The sequence below is a fragment of the Cervus elaphus genome, chromosome 12 (genome assembly GCF_910594005.1).
Source record: "Cervus elaphus chromosome 12, mCerEla1.1, whole genome shotgun sequence".
Taxonomy (NCBI): domain Eukaryota; kingdom Metazoa; phylum Chordata; class Mammalia; order Artiodactyla; family Cervidae; genus Cervus; species Cervus elaphus.
In genome coordinates this window covers 58,106,761-58,133,785 of record NC_057826.1, presented here as the reverse complement: position 1 = coordinate 58,133,785, position 27,025 = coordinate 58,106,761, and the positions used below count along the sequence as shown (strand labels likewise).

Sequence of the window (27,025 nt, the reverse complement as noted above, 5' to 3'; positions counted from 1 at the left end):
ACTTACGTAGCTGGTCATTGTTCTAAGCAGGTCACAGATAGTAACTTATTTAATCTCTGTTTTTTAAAGAAAGCCTATGATTTAGGTTCCATGACTGCCTCTGATACAAATGAAGAAACTGAGGTACAGATAAGTTAAGCTGCTTTCCCAAGGCCACACAGCTATTAAGAGGTAGAACTTGAATTTTAACCAGATTGTCTAGCTTCATCTGTAGAACTGAGTTCTAAAGGGGTGGGAATAAAAGCTGACAGGCCTCAAGGTGTGAGTCAAGAAGTCACAGAGCATCTCTTTTGCTACATCCTACTGGTCAAAGCAAGTCACAAGACCAGCTCTAGACTTGTTGAAAAAAGTTGTCTATATTGGAATGGGAGGAATTTAGGGCTATTTTTTGCAATTTGCCATATCTTCTCATTTTCTATAACCTCATTTCAATAAACTTGGCATGTGTCTGGCACACGAAGATGACAACTCATAGTATGTGTGGGAGAATGTGGCAAACCCTGCTATGTCCCAACTCATTATTCATTCTCCACTTCTCTCTTATTGACAGAACCCCAGTTCTTTTTATTTTTCGGGGTGGCCACGTGCCCAGTTACAAGTATTCACCTTCCCAGATCCCCTCATAGCTGGGCTGACCACGTGACCTGGTTTTGGCCCATGAATGTAATTAGAAGTCTCCTGGGCAGGGCCTCTAGGAGAGCTGTTATTTTCTCAGTAAAAGGGAATAGGCTCTGTGTCCCTTGCCATGTGCTCTTCCCCTTTCTGTCTCATTCCTGCCTGGATCCCATAGGCAACAGTTCTGGGGTGGAACAGCTATCTGGAAACCACGAGGATGGCATGAAGGATGGCACAAAAGGACCACAGAAGAAGCCTGATCACTGATGACACCACAGGGCCTCTGCTCTAGTCCTGGACACCCTATCTCTGACCTTCTTGTCACCTGAGAAAAATAACCCCTACTTGGTTATGCCACAATTAAGAGTTGTGGATTCGGCTACTGAAAAAAGGAGTGACAAGAAAATGAGACTGAAAAGTGGGCAGAAGTCTGGCCGTGAAGCGTCGTGACTATTAGGAAGACCCGGCAGCTGCTGTGAACACTGCAGTGAGTTTTTGTCTTGTTATGCACGTGTGCTTTTGATGTATGAGCATCTAGATGTATGTATGTTTGGGTGTGGGGGCGAATGTGTACATGGAAGGAAATGCTATAGTCATGGAAAAAGTTTAAATCAAACTGGAGCCCAGATTTTGAAACACTGAAAGAAAAATGTTGAAAGTGAAAGGGTCAGTTTAATGGTGATGACTATAAACCGAGTATTTAGTTTTTTTTGTTTTTTTTTTAAGATGTCAGGATAGGAAAGTGTAGTTTCACAGCCTGGGGGCTTGGGTTGACTGCAAAAGCTAAGAATGAGCTCACAGAGTGAGCTGCGAGTGCCAGGAGCTCTGGCTCACCCTCTGGCTGTGATGATTATCTAGGATCCAGAACAGACAGCGGATTGCCCAGCCTCTGCAAGGTCAGAGCACTGGAAGCCTGCACCATGTCCATCCCAGAACCAGCGAATGGAGCCCAGCCAGAGGATGAGGCAGAGATCTGGGAAAGTTTAACTTGGACAAGAGAAGACCCAGAGGGGCCTGATGGGATAATAACTATAATAAGTCATCTATCACTGTGTAGAAACCACACCTAAAACTTGGTGTCTTAAACCAACAATGGCCAGTCATTTGCTCACAATTCTGCAGTCTGGGTTGGAGAGATTTTCTTTACCCCATGTGGTACAGTGGCGTGGGCTGGGCTCACAGATGCATTTGCAGCCAGCTGGCAGATTACTGGGGCTGAAGGAGCCATGATTGCTTCACTTACATGTCTGTCTCCTTCAATGAGATGATTGGACTGGCCGCACCCCTGTCCCCAGCATGCTCGTTCATCTTCCTTCTCCACATGGCCTCTCATTCTCAGGGAGGCTAGCCCAGGCTTCATGACTTCTCAGGGCGGCAAGATGGTAAAAGCGGATGCTACAAAGCTTTGAATGCCCAGGACTGACATTTTTGTCACATTGGTACTGAACTGAGCACATCATGAGAGCAGCCCAGATATAATGTGGAAATGGGCTATGCAGCAGTATGATTTCAGGATTGTGATTCATTGGGGGCTATTTTGTAACAGTCTATCAAGATAAATAATCTTTATTATTTCTATAGACTTTATAGTTCACACAGGATATTTACCTGCACTATCTTAATTGATCCTTACTACTAAGTTGAGAGATGGTCAGTGATATGCTGGTAAAACAAAACATAAGCCAACAAGAAGTCCCAACTTATAGCGTTTGCCAATGTTCATGGTGTAAATACTCCCACTGTGGCTCATTTAAGCAGCCAGCATGAGATCACGGGGCAAAGAGGGAAGAGGAGACACACCCTGGTTCCAGCACACCACTCTATCCAGTGGGGACCAACCCACTCGCAGATAAGGTTAAGGGACTTTCTCAAAATCACAAACACAACCAATAGTGGCAGACCCAGGACTCAACCCAGATCCAGATTGTATATGCTGGTCACAATATCCCCCTGCTTCCTAGATATTTTCTTCGAACATTTGAAAGGCTGTTATGCAGGAGAAGTTGCTATAGTCTAGATTGCCCTAGAAGGTAAAGTAAGAGTCAACATGAGTGTTAGAGAGACTTCAGTTTAAGAAAGCCAATATGAAAATGGATTCTGCCATACCAGAGCCATCCGGAGAATGGACTGCTTTGAGCCATAGTGCTGCCCCTTTCACAAAGTGTCTCCCAGACACTTTGAAGATTTCCTAATTAGAGGAGAAGTTGATCTAGATAACCTATGAGACTTCATTTATGTCCCAGGTTCTTGTTTTAAGAGTGTGCCAAACCCCCAAATCTGGCATACACTTAGTGGCCTTTTGAGACCAAAAGAGGCATGACAAGGGAAGGGAAGAGAATGGAAGAAGGAAAGAAGGTGTGTGTTGAATCAAGGAGGAGCTTGGCCAGCTGAGGAGTCTCTGTCCTAGAGAGCTCTATCCAGGGTTGGGAAATGGGTCTTCACTAGGGTGGCCCTGGTCCAAGGGACAGAGCCATATGACTCATGATGCGGAGACACAATATTTACTTTATCCCAAGTCAATTAAAATGACAGCAGAGAGCTCCAGACCTTTTGTCTGAAATGTCGGGAGGGATGTTCTCAGTGTAGTAGAATGCAACTCTTGATATTGCCTGGCTGTTTAGATAATGCTCTTTCTTTCCAAATAGGCTTTCCTAGTTTTTCTCAGAAAGAGAGCTTGCTGAGGACTTAGCATTTAGTCTCTTTGGCTTAACCAGAACCCAACTGATCCTCTGCTTGGCCCCAGCTCTGCAGAAGAATAGATGCTCTGCTTGAGGGTCTGACAATCTTAGACACTTTCCACTCAGCTCTGGGGACTTCCTGAAGCAATTAAATTTTCTGGTTTTATAATGAGAACCACAAAACTGGAAGCTTTCCCGAAGGAACAGTTCAAAACTTGAGGAATAAATCTCAGCATTTGGGAATAAACACCTGGGATGTTTCCTGGAATGACTCAAGCGTCACCAACCATGCCAAGAAATTACACGGGTAATCATACAGCCTGGGAGCTTCCAGAGAATGCCCAAGACAGTTACTGAAGTAGATAACTCAGCTCTGAGAACATGTCTTTCAGTTCAAAAATTGCAAAAGGCCATGTATCTGGTTCTGAGAAACTGTTATTTTCTTGTGCTGAACCTAAAGAAAGGTAGGTAGTTGACAACGAGTGAAGCCTGGCCCTGCTCTTTTAGCAGGACCAGCCCCATCAGAAACTTTCAAGGACACTTTCACATCAAGATTTTCAGTCACAACAAAATATTGGGTTGGCCAAAAAGTTTGTTCGGGTTTTCCCAGAAACTGTTAAAGAAAATCCCAAATGAACTTTTTGGCCAACCCAATATTAGCAAACCAAATACAACAATGCATAAAAAGGATCACATACTATGATCAAGTTGGATTCATCCCAGGGTCACAGTATGGTTCAACAGGTAAAAATCAATATGATACACCACATTAACTAAAGAAAAGACAAAAACCACATGATCATCTCAATAGATGTGGAAAAAGCGTTTGATAAAATTAAACATCCACTCATGACAAAACCCAAAATGGGTACAGAGGGAACATCTGTCTCAACATAAAAGCTATTTATGACAAGCCCAGTTAATCTAGTACTCAATGGTGAAAAGCTGAAAGCCTTCCCACATCAAGATTTCCCATTGCCTCCTGGATGACATGCTCCCCAAAGTTCAGTGGCTCCATCACCTATGGGTAGAAGAGTCTGAAATGGCTGGGCAGGATGTGAAATAAGAAGCAAGGATGGTCTCAAGAGCTTCTCCGCAGGAGACAGGTACTAGGGCGGCTGTACTCCCCTCTGAAACACATTTACACACTAAAGAAGCATCATCTATTCACATGCAAACCAGTACCAGCTCTGGAAGCTGGGGAGCTCTCTCTCCAGGAGCAGAGTAGCCTCGGTTATCTCTGGCTCTCGCACAGAAATATGTCAAGGAAACAGGGTAGCAGCTATCAGATCAGAGCCTCCCATTCCCATTTCCTTGCTCAGCAAATGGTAGGACTTGCATCCACCCTGGGCCTAGAGTCAGCTCCAGGGCTTCGGTCCTGGGGTTGTTTCACAAGACCCAAGTTCCTTTCTCTTCCTCCTCTTTTCCTTCTTCACTGACCTCAAATAATTAGAATCACAGACCTTACAGAACTTAAAGACCATGTTAGTTCAAACACTTGACTTTACAGGAAGGACCCAGAGATGAAGAGCAGAGATGCAGACTTATGAAAGACACTTGACTAGTTGATAAAAGAGTATAGCATATGAGATGGGTTGTCACTCTTGGGATTAAGTTATAAACTATGGTGGCTTCTACCTTGGGCTCTCTCTTCCTCTCTCTCTTCTATCAGTTGCTCTGGGGGAAGTCAGCTGCCACATTCCTAGGCCAGGAAATTGATGGGCAAGCCCTGTTGCTCCTTACCCTTACCACCATTCAAGAGTAAATGGACTGGTCTTCCCTGGTGACTCAGTGGTAAAGAAGCAACTTGCCAATTCAGGAGACATTGGTTCCATCCCTGATCTGGGAAGATCCCACATGTGCTACAACTATTGAGCCTGTGCTCTAGAGCCCAGGAGCTGCAACTACTGAGCCCCACACACCCTGGAACCTGTGCTCCCCACAACAAGAGAAGCCACCACAATGAGAAGCCGGCACACTGCAACTAGAGGGTAGCCCCTGCTTGCTGCAACTAGAAAAAAGCCCAAAAATAGCACAGCCAAAAATAAAATAAATAAATCTTGAAAAAAAAAGAGTATATAAACTTAAAATTGAGCCCTGCCATCAAATTTTGCCATCACAAGGAGAGGATCAAGTTTGCTTTTTTTGTGACAGTTTGCCAACTGACAAGGACAACCCACGTGAGGTGTATCTTTGAAACACAAATGCAACAAATCCTTCACCTTGCTCTACAGATGGAGCTGAAACAGTCCTGGGGCTTTGGGCCCTGCAGGTGTCAATTTGCTCTCACTACACTTTCAGGAAAGGAGGACCCACACTGAGAAAGCAAAAACTGCACAGAAGTGGCTGTCCTGTCAGTGAAAATGTGGCATCTCTTGTTCTGCAGATTGCAGTTTTTAAAAAAGTAAAGGTTGTGAAGAAAAGACTCATATAAGAAGAATATGCATTTCCATGGGTGCAGCCTGAAAACAAAGAATAATCTCAGCTGCTGGGAAGCACCGTTTTCGTTTCCTTTTTGTTCTTTCTTTTCCTTCTCACTGTAGACTGAACTTTGTTCTCCGCTTTCTCTTTCTTGGAAAGAGAGGACATAATTTTAAGTCAGCACTGATTTGGGATTGTGCCTAAGGCACAATCAGTGCTTCATTGTCATTGTGTTTTTAAGCTTTTTAAAATTAAAACAGTTCCTTTAGGGAATGAAAAAAAGTGAAATGTCATGAGGCCACTCAGGCAGGCTATGAGATGTTCGTATCGTGAGGCCCTGAAGTCTGGCCAACCACCAGTGAGGAATGAAGTTCTGCTGACAAGCATATGGCTGAGCTTACAAGCAGATCCTTCCCCAGTTGAGCCTTCAGATAACTGCAGTCCCCAGCCAACCGCTGAACTGTAATCTCATGAGAGACCATTCTGAATTCCTAACTCAGAAACTGTGAGATGATAAATGTTCATTGCTTCAGCTGCTAAGTTTAAGAGTAATTTGTTATGCAGGAATGGATAAAAACACTGGGCTTTTTTTTTTTTTTTTCCTTCTTTTCTTGGTTGTTTTCATTTTCCCTTTGGGAGAAAGAGATGAGGGCAAATTCCAGCTTACCAGTCAACAAGACCTTGTCCTCTACCACTTTAAGAGATGAAATTGTGGCAAATTAGGAATAAAAAGAGAAGGAGCTTCCATGGAGGCCTGGGGCAAGAGCCTCCTGAGCAAAGAACTTAGTGTCTTTCCAAGCCTAAGTGAAAGAATTTCAATTCATGGGCTGCTAGAAAGCACCAACTCTCTTTATAGAAGTTTTGACTATGTGGCCACTGCAAATGCTAACTGCAGATGATGCCTTATGCATAAACCTGACGGAGCTATAGAAATGGTGTCTTGGTTGCAACAAAGATAGAGCCTGAATTCCAAATGGCTTCCCCACCCACATCCACTCCTATGGTGGACCAGTCTAACCTTGTCTGCCATATACATGCCACCAGGAGAAAAGGCTCTTTGAAAGGGACCTGGGCAAAAGACATCCTGCAAATGCATATATTCAGCAGAATATGGTCACAAGTGCTCTTTCTGACAAACTTACTCATTGAAGGGTCCAAAACTGCAGGTTCTTAAGCATCAGGCTCCATCCTCTGCATTCTATCCTGTGTGCTCAGAAGTGATCCTTGTCTTGTTTTCTCTCCAGAAAACCTAGAGCTGGAAGCAAAACGGGTTTTCCAATGCCCAGCATTCATTTCCTAAAATATAGCTAAACTAGGTTAATGCTTTTTTTTTTTTTTTTTTTGCCCTTGAAGTACAGATTCAGAGCTTCTGGGAAACACCCTAGCTTCTTGTTTTAAAGATCCAACAAGAATGTAGTTGTCACCATAGTTGTCACTTTCCTTTAGGGAAGGCTTTCAATTCAACGTTGGAAGCAGACAAGCCATAGGGGTGGGCCTGACTGGCTCTCCCAGGTCCATTAGAGACAGTGGTGTGGGCCACGCATGGTCTGCAATGGCATGGCATCTTACTATACAAAATAGCACCAAGTTCATTTGGTACAGCTGGGGCAGGGCTGGAGGCGTTCTTAGGACCTATTATATGTGAGCCAACAACCTCATCTGTCCAGCTGTTCCTTGGTCTTCTAAAGGAATCGAGGAAGTAAAAGAAAATGAAGAAGTGGGAGCCAGAAGTCAGTTTCCGCCAATAGAACAATGGGTGTCATTGTGCTTCTCACATGGCAGCCAACTGCTCTCAAGGAGCATATAATAGAATTACACACACACTGTTACCATCATGAGAACCTCCCCATGGGAACTTCTGGATGCAGTCTTTTGGAGTTTGAGGGATCTGGGAAGACCATTCCAGTAAAAAGGAGATTCTATAGAAAAGTTGGGGAGGGGCCAGTTCTTGGGTACCCTCTCCAAGCAAGAGAAAATGCAAATATGTGCTTTAGGAGTTTCCCCCAGAACCAATGCAAATCTTTCTTAATGCAAAAGCCATGCTTTCCTCTTAGTATTAAAGATAGTCCTGGTTTTGCTTCTGGAAAGCTTCCAAGGACAGAGGCTAAACAGTTACCAAACTCACCGGAAAGGAAGAGCTCCTCAGAGCTCAGAAATGATTGTTTTACACGGTTTCTTGCCCCTTGTCTTGAACTGTGCTCAAGCCAAACTCTGCAAAGACGCCAAATGGGGGCTCCTGGGTATGTGTTGTGATCCCGGGCCCTCTCAGAGGGAGGCTGAGGTGGAGTCACAGAGATGATGTGGAGGGCTAACAAGAGCACGTCACTCGAGTCCTGCCTCAGAAAACTTCTTAACTTCTCCGCAGCCTCTGTTTCATCTGCTTTGCGGAGATAATACATATTTTATGAGGTTTTTTTTTTTTTAGTGAGACATTAATGAGACAATGTATGTGAATGAGGTTTGAAAAGTGAAAAGTAATCTCTGGATTCCATTTAATCATTTGTGATCCACCACATTAATAGTCCAGTGACTGAGGGTCAGTAGGGAAGGCCTTGCCATGGGATCCATACCAGGTGAGATCTCATGCCAGTTCTACTTGGGAGCCCTGCTCCACCATATGATGAGATATGTCTGGTGGGCCAACTTAGTAGTCCTGGAACATCCCTAAGTTGATGGAGTGATGCTTCTGGAAGCTCTTGGGTTTAGTCCCTCCTCTTCCTTCTGTCCATCTAGTATTGCTTTCTCTCTACAAATGTGGTATCTGTGTTCCATTTCTCACAACCTGTGATGTTTACAGGTTACAGGTTACAAAATACCAGTTTCTAAAAACTCACTGGCCCAACTAGCCTTGACCCCAATCTGAAATGTCTACTGGGGATTACTAGCTAGATGTCTACCCTACTTTAAATTTTTTAAAAAGGATATCTTTCTCTCGAAATACTTCCAACTCTCAACTATGATAAGCTAGTCAGTAAAGGATTATGTATTTATTAATCCTTTACTCTCCTGTGTTCGCTATTCCAACCTGTTACCAAAACCCTGTACCCCTTCCTTCACGGTAACTCTTGAAGTCTGCTGATTCTTTCCTGGTCTTCTCTTGGTATCCTGCTTAAGTCTTCCTTTTCTGATATCTGGATTCCTGTCTCTACTTCTTATTTCTTGTTCACTTCCAACTCTCTCTCTCCCATTTATCTGACACAACTTGATTTTTGTTATCAGTCAGTCTAGGCTAGACTATACGGAAGTAACAAAGGACCCTAAAATCTCAGTGGCTGAACACAACAAAGGGTTATATCTTATTTACCTTATGTATATGTCCATCATGGACTTGCTCTGGCTCTGCTCCAAGTTGTTTTCATTCTGGGATCCAAGCTGATGGAGACCTCCCTATCTGGGACAGTGGTGTTCTCAATGCAAAGGGAAACAAGAACATGGAGAACCATGGATAGGTTATCTTTTGCCTAGACATGACATAATTCCATTTTACTCACACATTGGCAAAAGCATCACATGTCCAAGTCTGCTGTCATCTGGGGGAATCCCTCCACAGGGAGGGGAAACATAATTGTGAATACTGCTACAATCTGCCACAGCACTCACTTCAGCTTTCTGTTTCCCTCTCATGACTCAAATGCCATGTGTTGAAACCCCAGCCATGTCATGGCCCCAGGAAGCCTACTCTCTCTTTGGCTCAGAGTGATTTCTCTTTCCTATGACCTTTGGTTGACTTTATAATCAAGAGGCCCCATTCTGGATTTGTTTTAGGTGTCTGTCTGCACATAACCCTTTAGGTGGTCTTGTAATCCACTACTCCTGGCCATAGCTGACTGGACTTTCAGGGATGGCAACTGATCCAAGGATAATCAAATCCAGGCTCACAGAGGCCTAGAAACTGGACCAATCAAATGTAGCAAGAACCACCAGGTGACTACCAAATACAGAAAGAATATACTGCTTGGGATAGTGGTTAAGGCTCAAAAGATGCCTTGAGGTAGAGTCAGAGCAGATGGAAGCTTTGGGCAAGTTGAGATTAGGAGAGAATTGAAACTGAACTTGTTAGAGAGAGAGGCAGGGGCCAAATGCATGGAGAGTGCATGACACCATGAGAAAGGGCAGGGCCCGTCCATGACAAGGTGGAAAAGACTCGCCAGGCCTTTGGAGCCAACCACCTGGACTTTTACAATCCATACCCGTTTCCCATTCCCGCAAAGAGAGAGCGGTCTCAGCAAATCCCAAATAAAGCCACTTTGAGCTTAGAGAAACATCAGTTGTCAACTTGTTTCGCACGAGTTTAGTTTGATCTTCCTATTTAGACTTTAGGCCCCTAAAATCAAGGCGCATATTATGTTCACCACGAGCCTGGCACAGTTCAGGCCGCCATATGTATTCTACAAATGGCTTTCCCTCAATTTCCACATACCTTTGCCTCATTATCATGATCATCTTCTCTGCAGCCAATGCTATAAAATCAACCCAAAGCATTACTGTAGAATAAACGAGAAAGGAAATACAAATTTCCTTACCCAGGAAACAGTCTCTATGCCCACTTAGCACAGACTTCTGGAACCTTAATAACCAGTATGCTGTACACCATGGGCACAGAATGGACTTTTCACAATGGCATAGCCCCATCTCATGACTTCTCATTCAGCTCCCCCAGGGCGAATTGCTGAGTCCCAGATTCAGCCTCTTAAAAATGGGGTTAACATCTGGTTATGGTGAGGCATATATGGTAGAAATAAAGGACTATCAGCAGAACAAGAAGCAACACAGATGCTTCCTAGCTACAAGTCCTCATCTGCTTCACACAATGCCCCCTGTGCCCAAAGCAGCCTGAGTCTAGACTATGGGGATAGGAGGTGGTACCGGGGGCAGATGGAAGGAGCCAGCCGTGGTTGCTGGGCTGGCTGGCTTGCTTCTGCAGAGCCTTTGCATGTCCTTTGTTTCTCTTCCCCCATCCCTTCTGCCTTCCAATCCGCCAGTGGAAAGCAAAGGGTGTGTGTGTCTGTGTGTGTCTGTGTGTGTGTCTGTGTGTGTCTGTGTGTGTGTGTGTGTGTGTGTGTGCGTGCAGCGAGGCAGGGGAGACCGCATACAATTCTTTCCTGTGTGTGTTTGTACACATACCAGAATCATTCAACAGAGAAAGACCCTAGTGTGGGTCTGAAAAGACTACATAACTTGAAATATTCTTATCCATCTAGATACTGATTTTTATGCTAGGAAAACGAAAAAACAGCAGAGATGATAGATAGATAGACAGATCTTCACAGGCAGACCTTGCCAGTTAGTGTCAGCCCTTCTCCCCTGGGAAGTATCCTTGTGTAACATGACTCCAGGAGGAGAGCAGAGAAGCCCTTTCTTCTGAGCTTACTGCGGGTGCCACTAGCTGCCTGCCTGCAGGGGCGAGAGGACTCCCAGGGGTCTCTGTCGAGGGGAATGACCCAGGAGGCTCCAGCTGCCCTTAATGTCTTCACACCCTGATGAGAGGCAGCAGGGAAATCACTTGAGACCAGTGCTGTCACGAGGCTCCTGTTACTGGCACTTAAAGGGACCTCACATTAGTGGCTAGGGTTGCCTTAATGAAGTACCACAAACTGTGTGGCTTAAACAACAGAAATGGATTATCTCAAACTTCTGGAAGCTGGAAGTCTGAGATAAAAGTGTCAGCGGGCTTGGTTTCCTCTGAAGGCTGTGAGAAGCTCTCACAATGGCCGAAGACTTTCACCCAAGTTGTGATTATCGCTTACTGAAAATTGAAGGCTGGGAGGGAGAATCAGCCCCAGGCCTCTCTCCTGGCTTCGGGTGGGTGGCTGACAATCTTTGGAGTTCCCTGGCTTGTAGAAATCCTCCCATCTCTGACTTCATCTCCATGCGGTGTTCTCCCTGTGTCCTCTCTGCCTGCAAATTTCCCCTTTTTATGAGGACACAAGTCATTAGATTAGGGCCCATCCTAATTACCTCATTTTAACTTATTACTCCTGTAAAGATCATATCTTGAAATAAGGTCACGTTCTGAGGTACCAGGGGTTTAGGACATCAACATATTTTAGGGAGGGGATCTAATTCAACCCACATGATGCCTTACTCATCTGCCCCTCATGGGGAGGGCGGGGGTCTGCATTCACCCTGGCCAGACCCTGAGTTTATCACCACACAGCCCTGGTGTGTTTATCACCAGACACATAGCCCTTCTCCCTTTGAATCATGACTTCTTGGACCCAGTTAGCCAGAGGCTGGGGAAACAGACCAATTCAAGCCTGCAGACCCTGAAAAGCTCAATGCAGGGAAGTTTCATTAGTCATTCTTCTGGTTTCTCCGAGTTAGTGCATGTTCTCAGCTTTGCCTGATTATTCTAACTCTTCACACCTCCTTGGGAAGGGGAGCAGAAGCCACTTCCCTGGCCCACCTGGGACTCTCTATGGTGGGACTCTTGCCAGGCAGCTGTGAGGGGAAGGCAGCAGGAGCTCCAAGGACCTTTGGCTGTGAGCCTGTTAGTCGTCGAGGCAGAAACACTGAGGTCAGGCAACTCTGGTGTGGGAGTCAGGAAAGAGGAGGTGCAGGGGGCAAGGTGAAGACAAAGGGATGGGAAGGGGATAAAGGGTGCTGGGAAAGAGATAGTATCATCATAGACTTTCCTATAAAATAGATATTTTGTGGGTATATATATAAATGGTCTGTTCATTAGGCTGAAAGGCAGTTGTGTCTAATACTTTGGATTATATTTTGTTTTGTATAATAGAGAATCCTCAAGTAATAGAGGCTTTGTAAAGATTGACCTTAATTCTCCTATCCATAAAAGAAGTCTGCAGACAGACAATACAGGGCTGGTATGGCAATCCTGCGGTCATCGGGAAACCAGGCTGCACTTAAGATTCTGTACCCTCAACCTTAACGTGTCTCCTCTTGGTCCCTGCTAGCTGCTCAGCCTCCAGCCATCACATTCAGATTCCAGGTAACAGGAAAAAGGCCCCGCAGAGACTCCACACATTACTTTTGCTTATTCCTTATTAGCAATAACTTAGTAATGTGGCCATATAATCTTTTCTTTGGGTAGCTATGTACTTAACAAAAACTAGGAATGTGCTATTAAGAAAAGAAGAAAGAATGTTGGAGAGCAAATAGTGGTTTCCCCCATCACATTGTATATGAAGGGAAGACAGTTATCATCTAAATTCCCAAACTCATGCTTGAGAAAAGGATGCTCCTAAAGCCCAAAATCTTTATGTCCCACAGAATCTCCCCTTCCAATGTCATGTTCCACTGCACTTAAATCATTCTTCAGGTCTCAGTTTTGACCTCATTTGCTCAAGGAACTCTCCCCAGACATCTCAGCCTGCATTAGCCTCCTTGTCTTATGCCTCTGTTGCATTTTGTGCTTCTCCTTCAAAGCCCTCTGCCTCCTAGTCATCATTGAATTTTAGCTGAAGTTACTTGTGTAAGGACCACCCTCCCTCTAAACTAGACTGTCATCTCCCTGAGGGCAGGGGCTCTGCCTTGCCCACCATCATCTTGGAAGTTGGTATAGGGGAAGAAGAACTTCCTTCCACCCTTTTAGGATCTGGAACTGGACCAAAGACTTCAACTGATATGAGACAGATTAACAGGAGAAAATCATACAATTTTATGTGTTATATTTACACCTACAGAAGAATTTTCAAAAGGAAAATGAAGACCTGAAGAAGCTGTTGGGTCCTGAAATTTATACACCGTTTAAACAAAAACACTACATTGTGGGGATGTGACAAGACAAAGAGGCTTAGGCTTGGGGCAGTGAACTGTGGGCCAGTGACTAGGAAATAGATGGAGGAATCCAATGGAAGATAAGTATCATTTTAGTGGGTTTGTTTGTGCAGGTCCTTTTGGGCCTCTTCTCCCAGTCTCTGGAGATAAGAATGTTCTCTCTTCCTAGTGCATAGAGGTCACCGTTCTTGAGGGAAAATTTTGTGACCCGCTTTTAGGTAGAAAGGGGGAGGTCAGAGAGCCCTTCCTGCATCTGCTGTTTCTCAAGTGACTTCAGCTCAAAATAATCAATACAGGTGGCATATTTTGGGGGTGGCATGTTCTGAACCCCTTCACAGACCCTCAGTAACTATTTGTTAACTGACTGCCGTCGAGTGATTAGAATACTAGAGAGGTCCCAGACTCAAGGCTGGTTCCAGTGAGACTCTTCTTTAACTGACTGCCCTGGTTGAGACCAGGGGAGACCAGCTCCTCCTGTGTTGTCTGCCTGCCAAGATTTGGGTAGCCTGAGCGTGCACGTTGAGATCTGGGGGGGGTTGGGGTTGAGGCTGTCAGACCTGCCTCTCTGAGGAGAACTCCCACACCAAACTCCGCTTTAGGAAGCCAGCTCTGGCCAGAAGCACACCCAGGAGGGCAGGGGAACAGAAACTGCTGCAGTGTGGGTGAGATTTAGATCTGAAAATGTAGCTGGCTGCCCAGTGTTTGGGGAGGAAAAGTAGGTCACCATCTTCCCCTCGGTCTGTTCTGACGTCATCCCCAGGCTCGAAAGGGGAAGGAAGGTTTGTGTGATCTCTGGCACCACAGACTGTGGGCACATTTGCTCACACTCAGCTTTGTGAGAACTCCACCCTACCCCTGCCATTCTCAAGACTCCCTTAAAATCAAGGAACCATCAGCCTGGGCTGTTCAGCCTTGAGGTCTCAGATAGGGAGGCTTCCCGAGGTCGGCTTTTTGAGAAAGAGTCCATTTCTCCACCACCCAAGCCAAGAGGTAGGACCCAGCCAATGGCATGACTCCTGAACCCTCCATTTAAAACCTGTCCAATTAAGGAATGAGCAGTCTGTGCTCTGGCACAGGGGCACAGGGTTTTAAAGGAGAGAGCAAGGAAGACAGAGAGGTGGGAGCCCTGAGAGACCATGACGCTGACCACTGACTAGCAGCCTTGAGACCACGACTCCCTCCAAGGCTCCAGCCCAGGGGGAGGTGAGGCCAGGATGGAGCAATGCAGCGGTAGTTCAGTCGCTCAGTCGTGTCTGACTCCTTGCGACCCTATCGACTTTATCCAACAGGCTCCTCTGTCCATGGGATTTCCCAGACAAGAATACTGGGTTAGATTGCCATTCCCTTTTCCAAGGGATCTTCCCAACCCAGGGACTGAACCCCTGTTTCCTGCCTTGTCGGCAGATTCTTTACTCCTGAGCCACCAGGAAGAAATGCAGACTTCATCTCCAACTTGAATTCCCCACTGAATCCTGTCCTTCCACATTCACCACGAAGAAATTCAGTCACCACAGCCTGGGCGTCCTTCAACCACTTCTGACTAAGAGGCCAAAATTGATATTCACCCCTGGTGTGACGTGGGGATTTTCTTGGGCAGAGTTGAGAGGATTAGCTACTGTCTCCCTCTGATTTGCAAGGGCTTTTGATTAAATATTCAAGAATTTTGTGAGCCAGTTGTTAAACCATTAGTAACGCTGCCTTGGTGGGAGTATTGGCACTGTGGAAATTGGCAAATACTACAAATTAGAGTTTGGGTTTTTTTGTTTTTTTCCCCAGAGAGCTGCTTTACCAGCTACAGACTCATACAAGAGGAACTCTGAGAGGGCTAGAGTTGGAAGGGAGGCCCATGGGGTGAGCAGTGCTAAAGGCAACTGGTGCTTTCCTGACGCCTTCATCATGTCATCCTTGGCTTTTAGACATTTCCTTGGGGGTCTGTGTTTTCTCTGTGGAAACATCTATGGATGCACTCCTGCTCCATCAGGGAACATGAAGAAATTTGCTTTCAGTTGCCCCTATGTGAAAGGACTCCAAGAACACAACTTCCAAAGGCAGCAGGTGCATTGTCTTGAAGAAAGAAAAGAGAAGAAAAAGCTGAGTGGCACCTTTAATAGCAACAAGTGAGTGCAGAAGTAGATCTAGGCAGCCTGATCCCCAAAACTTAGCTTCCTTCAAATCCCCTGATACAATCAGCAATCCAAACCTGCAGTTAAGGCCACAGGTGACGTTTCTTATGTAAGTAGATCCCTCTGCTTCAGATTTCATTTTCAGAGGTCACAAAAGTTTAAAAGGGGAACACTATTTTCATGAAAAGGACCATTAAAGAGACCAGGATTGGTATAAAGGAAGGTTCTTAAATTTCACCATGTTGGTCAACCTAGGGAAGAGTGTGCTTCTGGAAAAACAGATTTCTAGGACTTTCTCTGAGAAATTGAGACTCTGCAGATCTGCAGAGGTGGCCAAGCACCAGCCTTTTTTTTAAATTTCATTTATTTTTAACTGAAGGATAATTGTTTTTACAGCATTGTGTTGGTTTCTCCCAAACATCAACCTGCATCAGCCATAGGTTTACCTGTATCCTGTCCCACTCAAGCACCAGCCTTTTTAACAGCCCCTACTTCTACTCCCACATCCGCTACTGGTGGCCTATGGACCACACTTTGAGAAACTGGTCCCAAGAGGATCCTCAGGAGGAATTCTATAGAGGGAGTAACCCTGAGTGGGACCTTCCTCTATACCTGGATCAGCCACTTGTGACCAGAATCCCCCAGGGCCATGCCCAGAGCAGGGGCAGCCTCCTCACCCAGGCTCCTCTCTTTGGCTCCTCTCCTTGGAATCGGGGGATGACAGTGAACTTGATTCTTGGCACAAGTGCAGAGAAGTCCTTCCCCCATGGACACAGAGAACCCTCCAGGAATTACTGAAAGTCATCAGATTGATTGTGCTTGCTGAAAGCACCTTAAGAGTTTAGATTTATAAGGCTTAGCAAAACTCTCAGTAACTCAAATCCACATGCAGAGATGAGGTGGAAAGGGGCTGTGGCATTCCACAGATGGTTCACTCTGGAGAGAGACCACTGATCCACAATTGTCCCCCCTCTGCCTTCCCTTTACACCACCCCCAGGAAGACATCCCACTCCACATCTAGACAGCCCGGTCCTGCCATGATGCTGGAGGACATCACGGTAATAGAGAGAAAGAAAAGATGCCAGGCTTCTCCTCTGCCCACGGCATACTTCCTGCCCCGAGGAGACTTCGACTGCAGCCCTGCCTTGGCTGTACTCTATATTTCTAAGCCACTTCCTGTTTCCATTTCTAGGTCATAAGCCAGGCTTACAGTTGGTGGGGCTCACTCACCCAGGAGGCCCAGCTCTTATTATTTCCCCTCAGAGACCATGGCTGCCTCTTGGGGAAGGGTTCAGAGTGTGCAGCTTAGAAGACACACAACTTGTCCTTGGCTTTTCAGAATGCCGAGGCCCAGAAACTTCGCCTGCCTGGGAGGTCTGACTTGCTTGCATTTCTCTGCTGTGCTGACGCCCAAGTGCACAGTTCCCTGGACGGACTGGGCGAGTATGCTTTGTGAAGACTCTGCAAAGACCTCATCAGAAACCTCGCTCCTCCAGACAACCATCAGGCACCAGCTAGCGGTCTCACAGGGAGATGTGAACAAGAAGCCATTCACAAGCATTCTCTCTGGAAACCAAATTTCAAAACAAGGAGGAAACCACAGCTTGGCTGTGTACTGGTATTTGGCAACATGGGCTCACTTGAAGAGAGACGAGCACAGACTTTGCACAAGTCTATCGCCGTCCCTCTGTGATTTCTAAGCAGTTTACTCCCGACTTCCACCACTCACTGGGGAAAGATTATCCTGGTGGAATGCTGAGTGCTCAAGACAAGCCACTGGACGACTGGGTCAAGGTACATGCGCCAAGTCAGCATCAGGCTGTTGTGTTCGCCTCCCAATTCCGTTCTCTTTTTTTTTTCCCCTGTGAAAAGGTATCATAAGCTGGAACACACCTGAGATGGCACGGAAAATGCAGAGCTTCAATCTTCTCCCCGTGTCCCCAAGTGAGCCAGGCATGATGCCAAGGCTTGGGCGGGTCCCCTGAATGGATCACCCATGTCGTCTTCACCTGCACGCTACACCTTTTTCTACAGCAAGGAAGGGAAGAGGAAAGAACAAGCAAAAAAGGGGGAAAAAAAGACCCAGAATTGTAACTGAGCAGGACCCTGTGGGGCCTTCCCAGGACAGAACCGCCCCCACCCCCACCCCGCCATATCCTCTGCTGTAGCTCCTCTCTGAAGTACCTAGACGATACACATTTCCTGAGCTGTTTTATAGATGTTAAAACCCCCACCAAATGGAAGAAATTAACTACTTGATGACCATGAGCACAGAGCCCCCAGACCTACTGACGCCCAGGGATTGATAATGGGACCTCGCCCTGTTATCAAACCATCAACCAATCAGAGAACTGTGTACAAGCTGCTCCCGGGCTCTGACGCCTCTCCTTCTCCTGGTTTTTAAAGATGCTTTCCTGAAACCCACCAGGGAGTCTGGAGCACTAGCTGCCCTAGACATCTCACTCGGTGCCCTGTGATGAACGCTGCACTTCCCTTCACCACAACCTGGTGTCAGCAGGCTGACTTGGGCGAGCAGACCTGAGTCTGGCTCAGCCACAAGCCTAGGGCACAGGGATGGAGGCTGCTCTCCTGAAGGCACTCAGGAGAGCAGAGTCCTGGCTTTCCTGAGGGCAGCGGCCGGATCGCAGCGAGGTTATCTCCAAAGAGGGAACCAGGTGCAGAGAAACAACAAAGCCACACACCAATCAACCGAAAGCTGAACAAAAAACATGCCTCTTAATTATTGAGGATATAAAGAAATAGGAAATCTCATATCCTGTGGTAGAAACATAAGCTGGAAGAGCTTGGCTGGTTGGCAAGTTTGAGGCAGAGACAATACTCTGTGTCCATTGGACTCTTGTGTTTTCCTCCTGGACACACACAAAGACTACATTTCCCAGCCTCCCTGGCATTTAGAAATGTTCATTTGACTGAATTTGGGACAAAGGGAAAGAGGCAAAGGAAGTGACGAGAGTCACTTCCAAGTCTAGACCTAAAACCACCTGTGCAATTCTCCATGTCTTTCTCTCTCTCCCTACCCCTTTGTCTATTGGTTGAAATCAGAGCATCCAGAGAAGAACTCCAAGGTCCTGGCAAATGGGGAGCCATCATATGACCAAATCTTGATTATAGATGACAGGTCAGAGCTCCTTCCATTTGCAACCACAAAACCTACTTTGAACTGCAATGTAAGAGAGAAATAAATCTCTACTGTGTTAAGCCACAGAGCTTGGCAGAGTGTTACAAGATTTAGCCTATTCTGACTGATGTAGTATCAAAAGCCTTACAAATACACATAAGCTTTTACCTAGCAATTACATTCTTTGGAGCATATCCTAAGGAAATAAGTAAGAGTAGTCACTACAGTATTGGTTATTATAACAAAAAAATTACAAACAACATTAATGATAAAGACCAAATCCTAGGACCTAGTAGAAGATTCATTAAAGAAATAATACAGCTCTGTATTATTGAAATGTATCATTGAAATGTATTTCTTGACTTGAAAAACTTCATGATATAGTGTTATGTGAAAAAGAACAAGTAACAGAACATAACCATTTGTATATAAATATACATATATGCATAGAAAAATGTCTGGAAATATACCAAAATATCAGTGATTATTTCTGGTATTAGGATTACAGGTGGCTTTTTTCTGCAGTTTTACGCCTTTTCTGCAATTAGCATAGATTTCTTGAGTTAAAATTTTTTTTAAGTAGCCAGCTGGAAATGGATGTGTCACGTTTGAACTTGAAGTTTTGGCCTTGCTCTCTCTATGTAAGTGTATTCCATGCAAAAGAAACCTGGGTCCTTTGGATGCTCTGCTGCTCAGGGGCTAACACCCCACCATCCCTACACATCTATTTTATCTTCACCACGAGCAGCAATGCCCAAGCCCTTCTCAGATCTTCTAGGCTCAGTTCCACTGACAGATTGCTCTGGCTTTAAGGAAGAAAGTGCCTTTTCATCACAAAGTTTTCCAGGATTTCCTCAGAGGGTTGATGGGCCTCTGAACTCTCTTCTTTCTGGGTCCCCATTTGGTTGATTTTGGAAAACTGTGGCCACAGATCCTCTCTCCCTCAAGACCAGCTGGGTGATGCAGATCCTGCCGACACTGCAAAGAGCGGGGCAGGAAGTTACACACTCAGCATAGGTCTTTATTCTGAAACCCAGCAACCTCGCCGCAAAATAAACTCAAGGGCCCTGCAGCCTCGGTGCCCTGACCCACCAGATCAGAGAGTCTCATGCAATCTCTGCTAATGAACTTTGAATACAAAGTAAGGCTGTAGGTTTTTGTTTTGACCTTCCACATGATCATGCCAGCATTAAGATGGAACTCCAATTTTTTTTCCCCTCCCAAATGACTCCTTGCTCTTTTCAACAGACCCGCGAACAGAGAATAAGCCACTGAGGTTTCCTGTTGTGGAAAGTTCTTTGTGTTCTGTGACGGGACCATGTAATAACTCAACTCCTATATAAGCCTTGTGTGTAGTAGGATAAAGCTATTTTAGTTGAACTTAATGTCTTTTTGGCAAATCATGTGTCCCCCAAATGAAGACACATAAGGAAGAAACAGCTTATTTTTGGCATGAGATCCCAATAGCCTGCATCAGGAAAAGTGACTTCCATTTTGAAGACTGAAGCCTGGAACTTGAGGAGCCGACAAGAACACTTCCATAGCTCTTTCCCATTCTTCCCTGCAGCTCAGATCCTTCCTGCCTTTCAAGGCCCAGCAGAAGAAAGTACCCACAGAGGCCTCCATGGACAGGTTAGCCCACATCAACATCTTTCCTGCCCCAAATCCCTTTCTACTGAAAAGGCTCAGTCATGCGATATACTACCTGAGTGCTGAGGAAGCTTTACGGACCAGCGTGGTCACATTCACATCAGTGCCCAGCTTAACCACTGCTCAGGGGTCCCACCCACACAGGTCTCAGCCCCTTGAAGACTCCTCTTTCCCCAGGTATTGAGAACCCAACAGAATATTAGTTAAGCACATAGGCCTTGGAGCTGGAGTGTTGTGTGGTCTTGAGCAGGTCACTAGGTTTCCCTGAGTCTCTCTTCTGCACCTGGTTCTAATCTTAATAGTTGTGAGGATTAAATAAGGAACTCAGGGAAGACACTTCACACTCAAAAAATGCAGTGTTCCATTTTTAAAAGTGGCCCCCAAGTCCTTTGACCCACCTCCACCCAGAGGTGGTGCTTTGGATCCCCTCTCTTGGAATCCAGTCTCTGAAACTGCCTGACCAATGAACAGAACATCGGCGGGGGATGCCCATGCCTTCAGAAGCCTGGTGAGCCCCACCTCGCTCTTGGATCCCAGAGGCCATATTGGTGAGGGAGCCTGTCCACACAGAGGGGTGTGTTCTGGCAGAAAGCCCCAGAGGCAGTGTTGGCCAACAGTCAGCATAAAAGCTGACTCCAGGTGCAGCCACCATCTGACTGTATCCTAGGAAATTGGAGATCAGAAGCCCTGAGCAAGAAACACCTCCCTGATTCCAGTGAACCCCCAGAACCACCATGTTAAGAATAAAATAACTGTCACTTTAAGTCCCTAAGTGTTCCAGTGATTCGTTGCTTTGCAGCCTTTTCTTGTTGCTGGTGGGAGGGCTCCCATGGGTCCAGGAGTGACCCTGCCCCTCGATCACCTGTCCTCCCTAATCCTGCTTCTTCTTCCTCCCCAGCTTCATACAGTCAGGCATACCCTTCCCCCTAACATGTCTGTAGGTCTCTGAACCCAGCTGTGGACCAAACCCAACTTTTCTTTGCAGAGGACACTTCTCAGCTCCTAAGCCATTCAGTGCATTCAAAGAACTGTCTGGGAAGAAGGATGCTGCCCAACTCTGAGACAGGACAGCCTCAGACACTCACATGCTGCCTTGTTCTCTTATTATACTTGCTGTGTGTTAGACATTGTTTTATCAAAATGAATGTAAGTTTCTTGAGGGCAGGAGACCTGTTCAAGTTTTATTTTTTGAGCAATTTTTTTTTTCAGTTTAAATTTTTGAGTGAATTGTAATTTTTTGAGAAGATGATGATCATAGCTAACTGAAATGAGATGAGCCTGAAAAACCCAAGTCCATGACAATTCTCAAAAGGGAGAAAGAGAAAGGTCCCACTGCCCAGTGGGAGTCTGTTTGTGCCCAGACTCTCAAGAAATGAAGCAGGTATATGGGGATAAGTCATTCATTTCTTAAAACAGGGTGAAAATGGCTCAGATACATGAAGATTTCAGGGGTCAGAGGGTTTCAGTTGTTTCAATGTTGTCTCCTTATTGGGTCATTCAAGTCATTTACTGTAGTCTTCCCGAGACGTAAAAAATATTTCGCTTGCTGAGTTGATCACTTCAAAAGTCTTGACATTTAGGACTGATACTGGATTTCAGGAATCGTCAGGCGAAGCATATTCAGTGGCCAGGATGGGGACTGGGGGAGTGATGGTGGTCCAGAGGAGTGTTACACACCTGCTTATCCACAAGCTCCATCTGGAAGCATGTTACACGATGTCTCCTGCTCTATGGAACCATCTCCCTGAATTTCCCTATCAGTTGTCAACAAAGAAGCTTAACCTACTATGTGACTTCGGCTTCTCTTGGTCAACCGTACGCCTCCCCTACTGGGACTAAGCGGATCGATCCCCACTCCGGGTTGGGTGGTGGTGTCCTCTGTGTGTCCTGGCAGCTTTCCCTGCTTTTTCATCACAACCCTTCCACTGCTATGCTGTGTATGTGTACACATCTCCACTTTCAACACACTATGAGCCTCTGGAGGACCTTGCCAGTCATTTGTTTTTCTCTTTCTGCTCCTTAGAAGTAGCAGGACCTCCTCAATAAGGCTTTAAATGAATGTGTGTGTGTGTGCACAGTTGCGTCTGACTCTTTGTGACCCATGGACCCCAAAGAATTTTGGATCCCATGGATTCCACCAGGCTCCTCTGTCCATGGACTTCTCCAGGCAAGAATACTGGAGTGGGTTGCCCTTCCCTGCTACAGGCGATCTTCCTGACCCAGAGATTGAACCCAGGTCTCCTGCATTGCAGGCATATTCTTTATCATCTGAGCCACCAGGGATTGAAATGAATAAGTAAGTGAATGAACGAATAAAATAAGTTTCCACTATTTCCTTATAGATTTCAACCAGCACAGGCCAAGGCCGGCTTTTTCCCAAATGTGCCCTGTGTTTCCTTGTCTCTGAGGGAACTGTGTCTTAACATTTGTGGAAGCCTTCCCAGTACACACAGTCGTGTGGCAGCAAGATTGGCCGCATAATTTGTAGGATCCAGGGGAAAATGAAAAAAAAATGTGCAGTCACAGACTCTGAAGGGGCCCTCCTTCAAAAATTGTGAAGAATTTCAGACTGGTGACAGCAGCTTTAAACCAAGCACGGGGTCCCTCTAAGCACTGGGCCCCGTGTGACTGCACAGGTAACGCATCCATGAACCCGGTGGTTAGCAGCTGTTGTTTGCATCAGCTGTGCATGCCACGCCCCTCCTTGCGGTAATGGCAGTTTTTGTTTCTCTGTGGCTTGTGTGGGACTGATGCCACCATTGCTGCTTCCAATGGGCCTGTGATCCTGGGCTGGCCAATGAGAGCACTGCGTCCTCCAGGTTACGATTAGTTCAGGGAAGGGCATGTGACCCAAGCCCAACCAATGAGAACTGTACCTCAGAATTTTGATGTAGGTGAAGAGGTATCTTTTTGCTGGTGCTAAGTCACCAGGAAGTTAACCTAGAGTCCCTGGGGATTGCTAATTGGAGGAAATCCTGCCTGAGATAAAGCTGACCCTGAAAAATCAGAGTCGAGAAGATAGGGCACTTAGGGGAGAGATTCTTGCCAGCATCATTTAAGCAACTGACTGAGCTGATCTTCTGGACTTCTCCTTTTCATTTGTATAAACCACTAACTTTCCTTCTTGGCCTAAATCCGCTTACCTTGGATTTCAGTCACTTGTAATCAAAACAGTCCTGTGGGTCAAAGCTTAATAAATACCTTTCAGTTTGAGTAATAGATCTGCAGGGCTTGAAGGAATCCATTGTTGAGCTCTATCACCCATTCTTTGCTTGGTTCCATTTGACTTGAGAATCAGGGCAAGAAATAGAATAGCCCAGGGAGACTGTGACCACATTATTAAAACGAGAATTTATAGGGACGTATCTCTTACTTGTGTTCATTGTTTTGTATGCAGAAGCAGACAGGGATGAGGAGCATGAGGTAGAGGGCCTTTTTGCTTTGGACATTTGAAAACAAAGTTTCTCAGTTAAGCACGTTTTACTTTTATACTATGAAAAAATAAGAATAAAGTTTTTTGTTTCAAAGGATTTGAAAAGATGCGACTCAACCCAGTTCACCTTTCCACAGACTGCCAGGGTAACGGTCCCGCATGGGTAACTCCGACCAGCCATGCCAACCCTTCGTGTAAAGCCAAGCTCTGCAGAGCGCGCAAGTTCCTCTGAGCCGCACTCAGGGCTCAGCCTGCCCGTGCCCCCCACGCCCCCTGCTCAGAGGGGCTGTGTCAAGGCCAGCAATCCAGTTGGGTGTTTACCGACTTGGGCCTAACCACACCCAAACTATATTCCTTCACATTACTTTTGGAATCCTGAGCAAATCCTCAGACTGCTGACTTTACTGCCAGTAGCAAACATTATCTATCCTCTGGGTGTGCTGGCAGGAAAACCAAATTTTATACCTCCAGCCTGGCCAGAATCTTAAGGCCACTTACCTTCCCTGTGATCTTACCCCAGTCACCCTTCACTTCTTCCCAGAGTGAAACCTTCATCTGTGCTCTGCTCGACTCTCGGCCCGGCATGGCTTTCTGACACCCCCTCCAGCACCAGCCCCCCAGCTTGTCTCCCCTCACAGCCTTCCCTGACAACTCTCTTTGGGTTGCCCTCCTCTGTTTCATTGTGAGCTGACTCTCCATCCTACTCCTGTGGGCAGACTCTTTACTGATTCCTTTTTGCCTTGGTTGAAATTAGATCTTTCCAAGGACACTAGCCTCCCCTGTGGACCTCTCACAATTCTCAAGTGGAAGCTTCTAGGGCCTTTCCCCACAGCTAGTCCTGCCATCAACCTGGGAGAGTTTAATTTTTCTCATGGGTGTCCTAGCCTTATGTTGTCTACCTCCTCAACTTCAAGGACCTATCCCTCTCTCCACTTCAACATACATATCCTGTATGTCCTCAAAACTCAGAACTGAAATGTTAAACTCCAATACCTCTAAACTTGGTTACCGGCACTCACAATGTCAACATCAACATTTTTGCTTTATTGAGATTTCTGGTCTAAGGTCCACTCCATTTCCCCCAAATTTATGCATTCAACAAATACCTACTGAGTCTATGCATGTGCCAGAGACTGCTAGGCAATGCTGGTGAAGCTTCATTCTAGTGGGAAGAGGTTTCAGTTACCTACTGCTTTGCAATGAACCTGTAAACTGTAGTGACTTCAGACAAGGGCTGACTATGTCTCATCTTTCTCTGGTCGGGAACTGGTCACGGGCAGGTTAGGCAGCTCTTCTGCCTCCGTGGGTGTCAGCTGGGATCACTCATCTACATTCAGGTGTCACTACACATCTGTCACTTCCATGCTCCTCCACACAGAAGCCTGAGCCTCCTCACAGCATGGCAGTCTCCAGGTGGTCAGCCTCATCACATGGCAGCCAGCTCCCAAGCGTAAAAGTGGAAGCTGATAGACTTCTTAAAAGTTAGGCCCAGAACTGGGAGAGCATCATTTCTGCTGCATTCTGTCAGTCAAGGCAAATAATAAGAAATCAAAAGTCCAGATTCAATGAAAGGAGAATCACACCCCACCTCATGATGAGTGGAGTAGCCTGTATGCACAATGAGAGAAAGAATTGGTGGTGGCCAGTTTTGAAGATCATCGACTGCAGGGGAGGGAGACAATAGATAGGTAGGCAGATAAACAGAAAAAACGCCAGATGGTAGTAAAAGCTGCTCAGACAGCTGAAACAGGGTGATCTGATAGAGAACCATTGAGTAGCTCCTGTAGATTGAGGGGATTTTCAAGGAATTATCTGAGGAAGAGATATTTAAATTGCAACTGGAAAGGCAAGGGTTGCCAGCGTGTGAAGATCCAGGCAGGAGGGAGAGCTAGCACAAAAGCTCTAAATGAAAAGAGCCAGGCAAGTTTAAGGAATAGAAAGAAGGGCCAGGAGTTAGGGAATAGAGACAACGACAAACTGTGTGACTGGAAACAAGGCTAGACAGGCCGGAGGGGCCAGCTCAAAGGCACTGGGGGAAGGAGCCTGGATTTTATTCCAGGAGCAGTCGATGGAAAGCCACTGAAGGGTTTTAAGCAGAGAAGGGACAGATACACTGTTAAAAGTTCATTTTGGCTTCCCCGTAGGTAACAGGTTGTGAAATATGAGTGTGGAAGCAGCAAGACTAGTCATTGTCTACTGTGGAACCCAGAATCAGGAGACGGTGGCTCATTTGGCTGCCAGATGAGGGGAGAAGCACGGATGTGTTTGAGGGTTGGGCCATCAGAAGGAGCTGAGACTTGAGCCTGCTCCATCTCGGTTCAAGTCCCTGTCATGCCTGGGTGATTACTGCAAAAGCATCCCGCCTGTTCCTCACCAGTGCACCCCACAGCTGGCTGTCACAGCTAGTGCCCCTCCTTAAACGGCATCTTAGTGTTTTAAAGATTATTTTCCAAGTTATATATCTTTGCATATAGGGCTTTGCTAGTAGCTCAGTTGATAAAGAATCTGCCTGCAATGCAGGAGACCCTGGTTCAATTCCTGGGTCAGCAAGATTCCCTGGAGAAAGGATAGGCTACCCACTCCAGTATTCTTGGGCTTCCCTAGTGGCTCAGACAGTAAAGAATCCATCTGCAATGTGGGAGACCTGGGTTCCATCCCTGGGTTGGGAAGATCCCCCGGAGAAGGTAACAAACAGCTACCCACTCCAGTATTCTTGCCTGGAGAATTACACGGACAGAGGAGCCTCGTGGGCTACAGTCCATGGGGTTGCAAAGAATGACTCACGACTGAGTGACTTTCACTTTCACATCTTTGCATATAAGCCAACCCCCAGCCCAGGACCTGTCCCTCTCCTCACTCAGGCTCATTTCCAGTCTATGTCCCGTATTTCCTTTTTGCTCCAGCTCCATCTGATCACCCACTGTACCCTGACAACATCCTAGGTTGTGATCCTGGGCCTTGCACATGCTGTTTTATCTTCCTAGAATGCATCTTCTCCCCCACCTCCATTCATCATCCACCCAAAATCTACTTCACCTTCAAAATATAACAGGTGTTACCTTTTCCAATAAGCCTTCCCTAAAAACCCAAGTTTATTTAGATTTTTGTGCACTCAACACAGTGTACCATGGATGTCCATCTCCTTTGTTGTCTCTTCCAACCAAGTGTGGGTGCCTGAAGGACTAGAATGTAGCACAGCACTCCCCAAGTGAAGGGAGTGAGAAA

The 27,025-nt window shown here is 46.1% G+C and overlaps 1 long non-coding RNA gene across 1 annotated transcript in view; it reads left to right on the top strand.

Annotated features, from left to right (window-relative positions):
• The first annotated feature begins 733 nt into the window (after window positions 1-733).
• Window positions 734-27,025, top strand: part of LOC122705614 — a 33,252-nt gene continuing 6,960 nt past the window's right edge. Inside the window, exon 1 of the long non-coding RNA XR_006344161.1 lies at window positions 734-1,102. This is a non-coding gene — a long non-coding RNA (uncharacterized LOC122705614). The remainder of the gene's footprint in view (window positions 1,103-27,025) is intronic.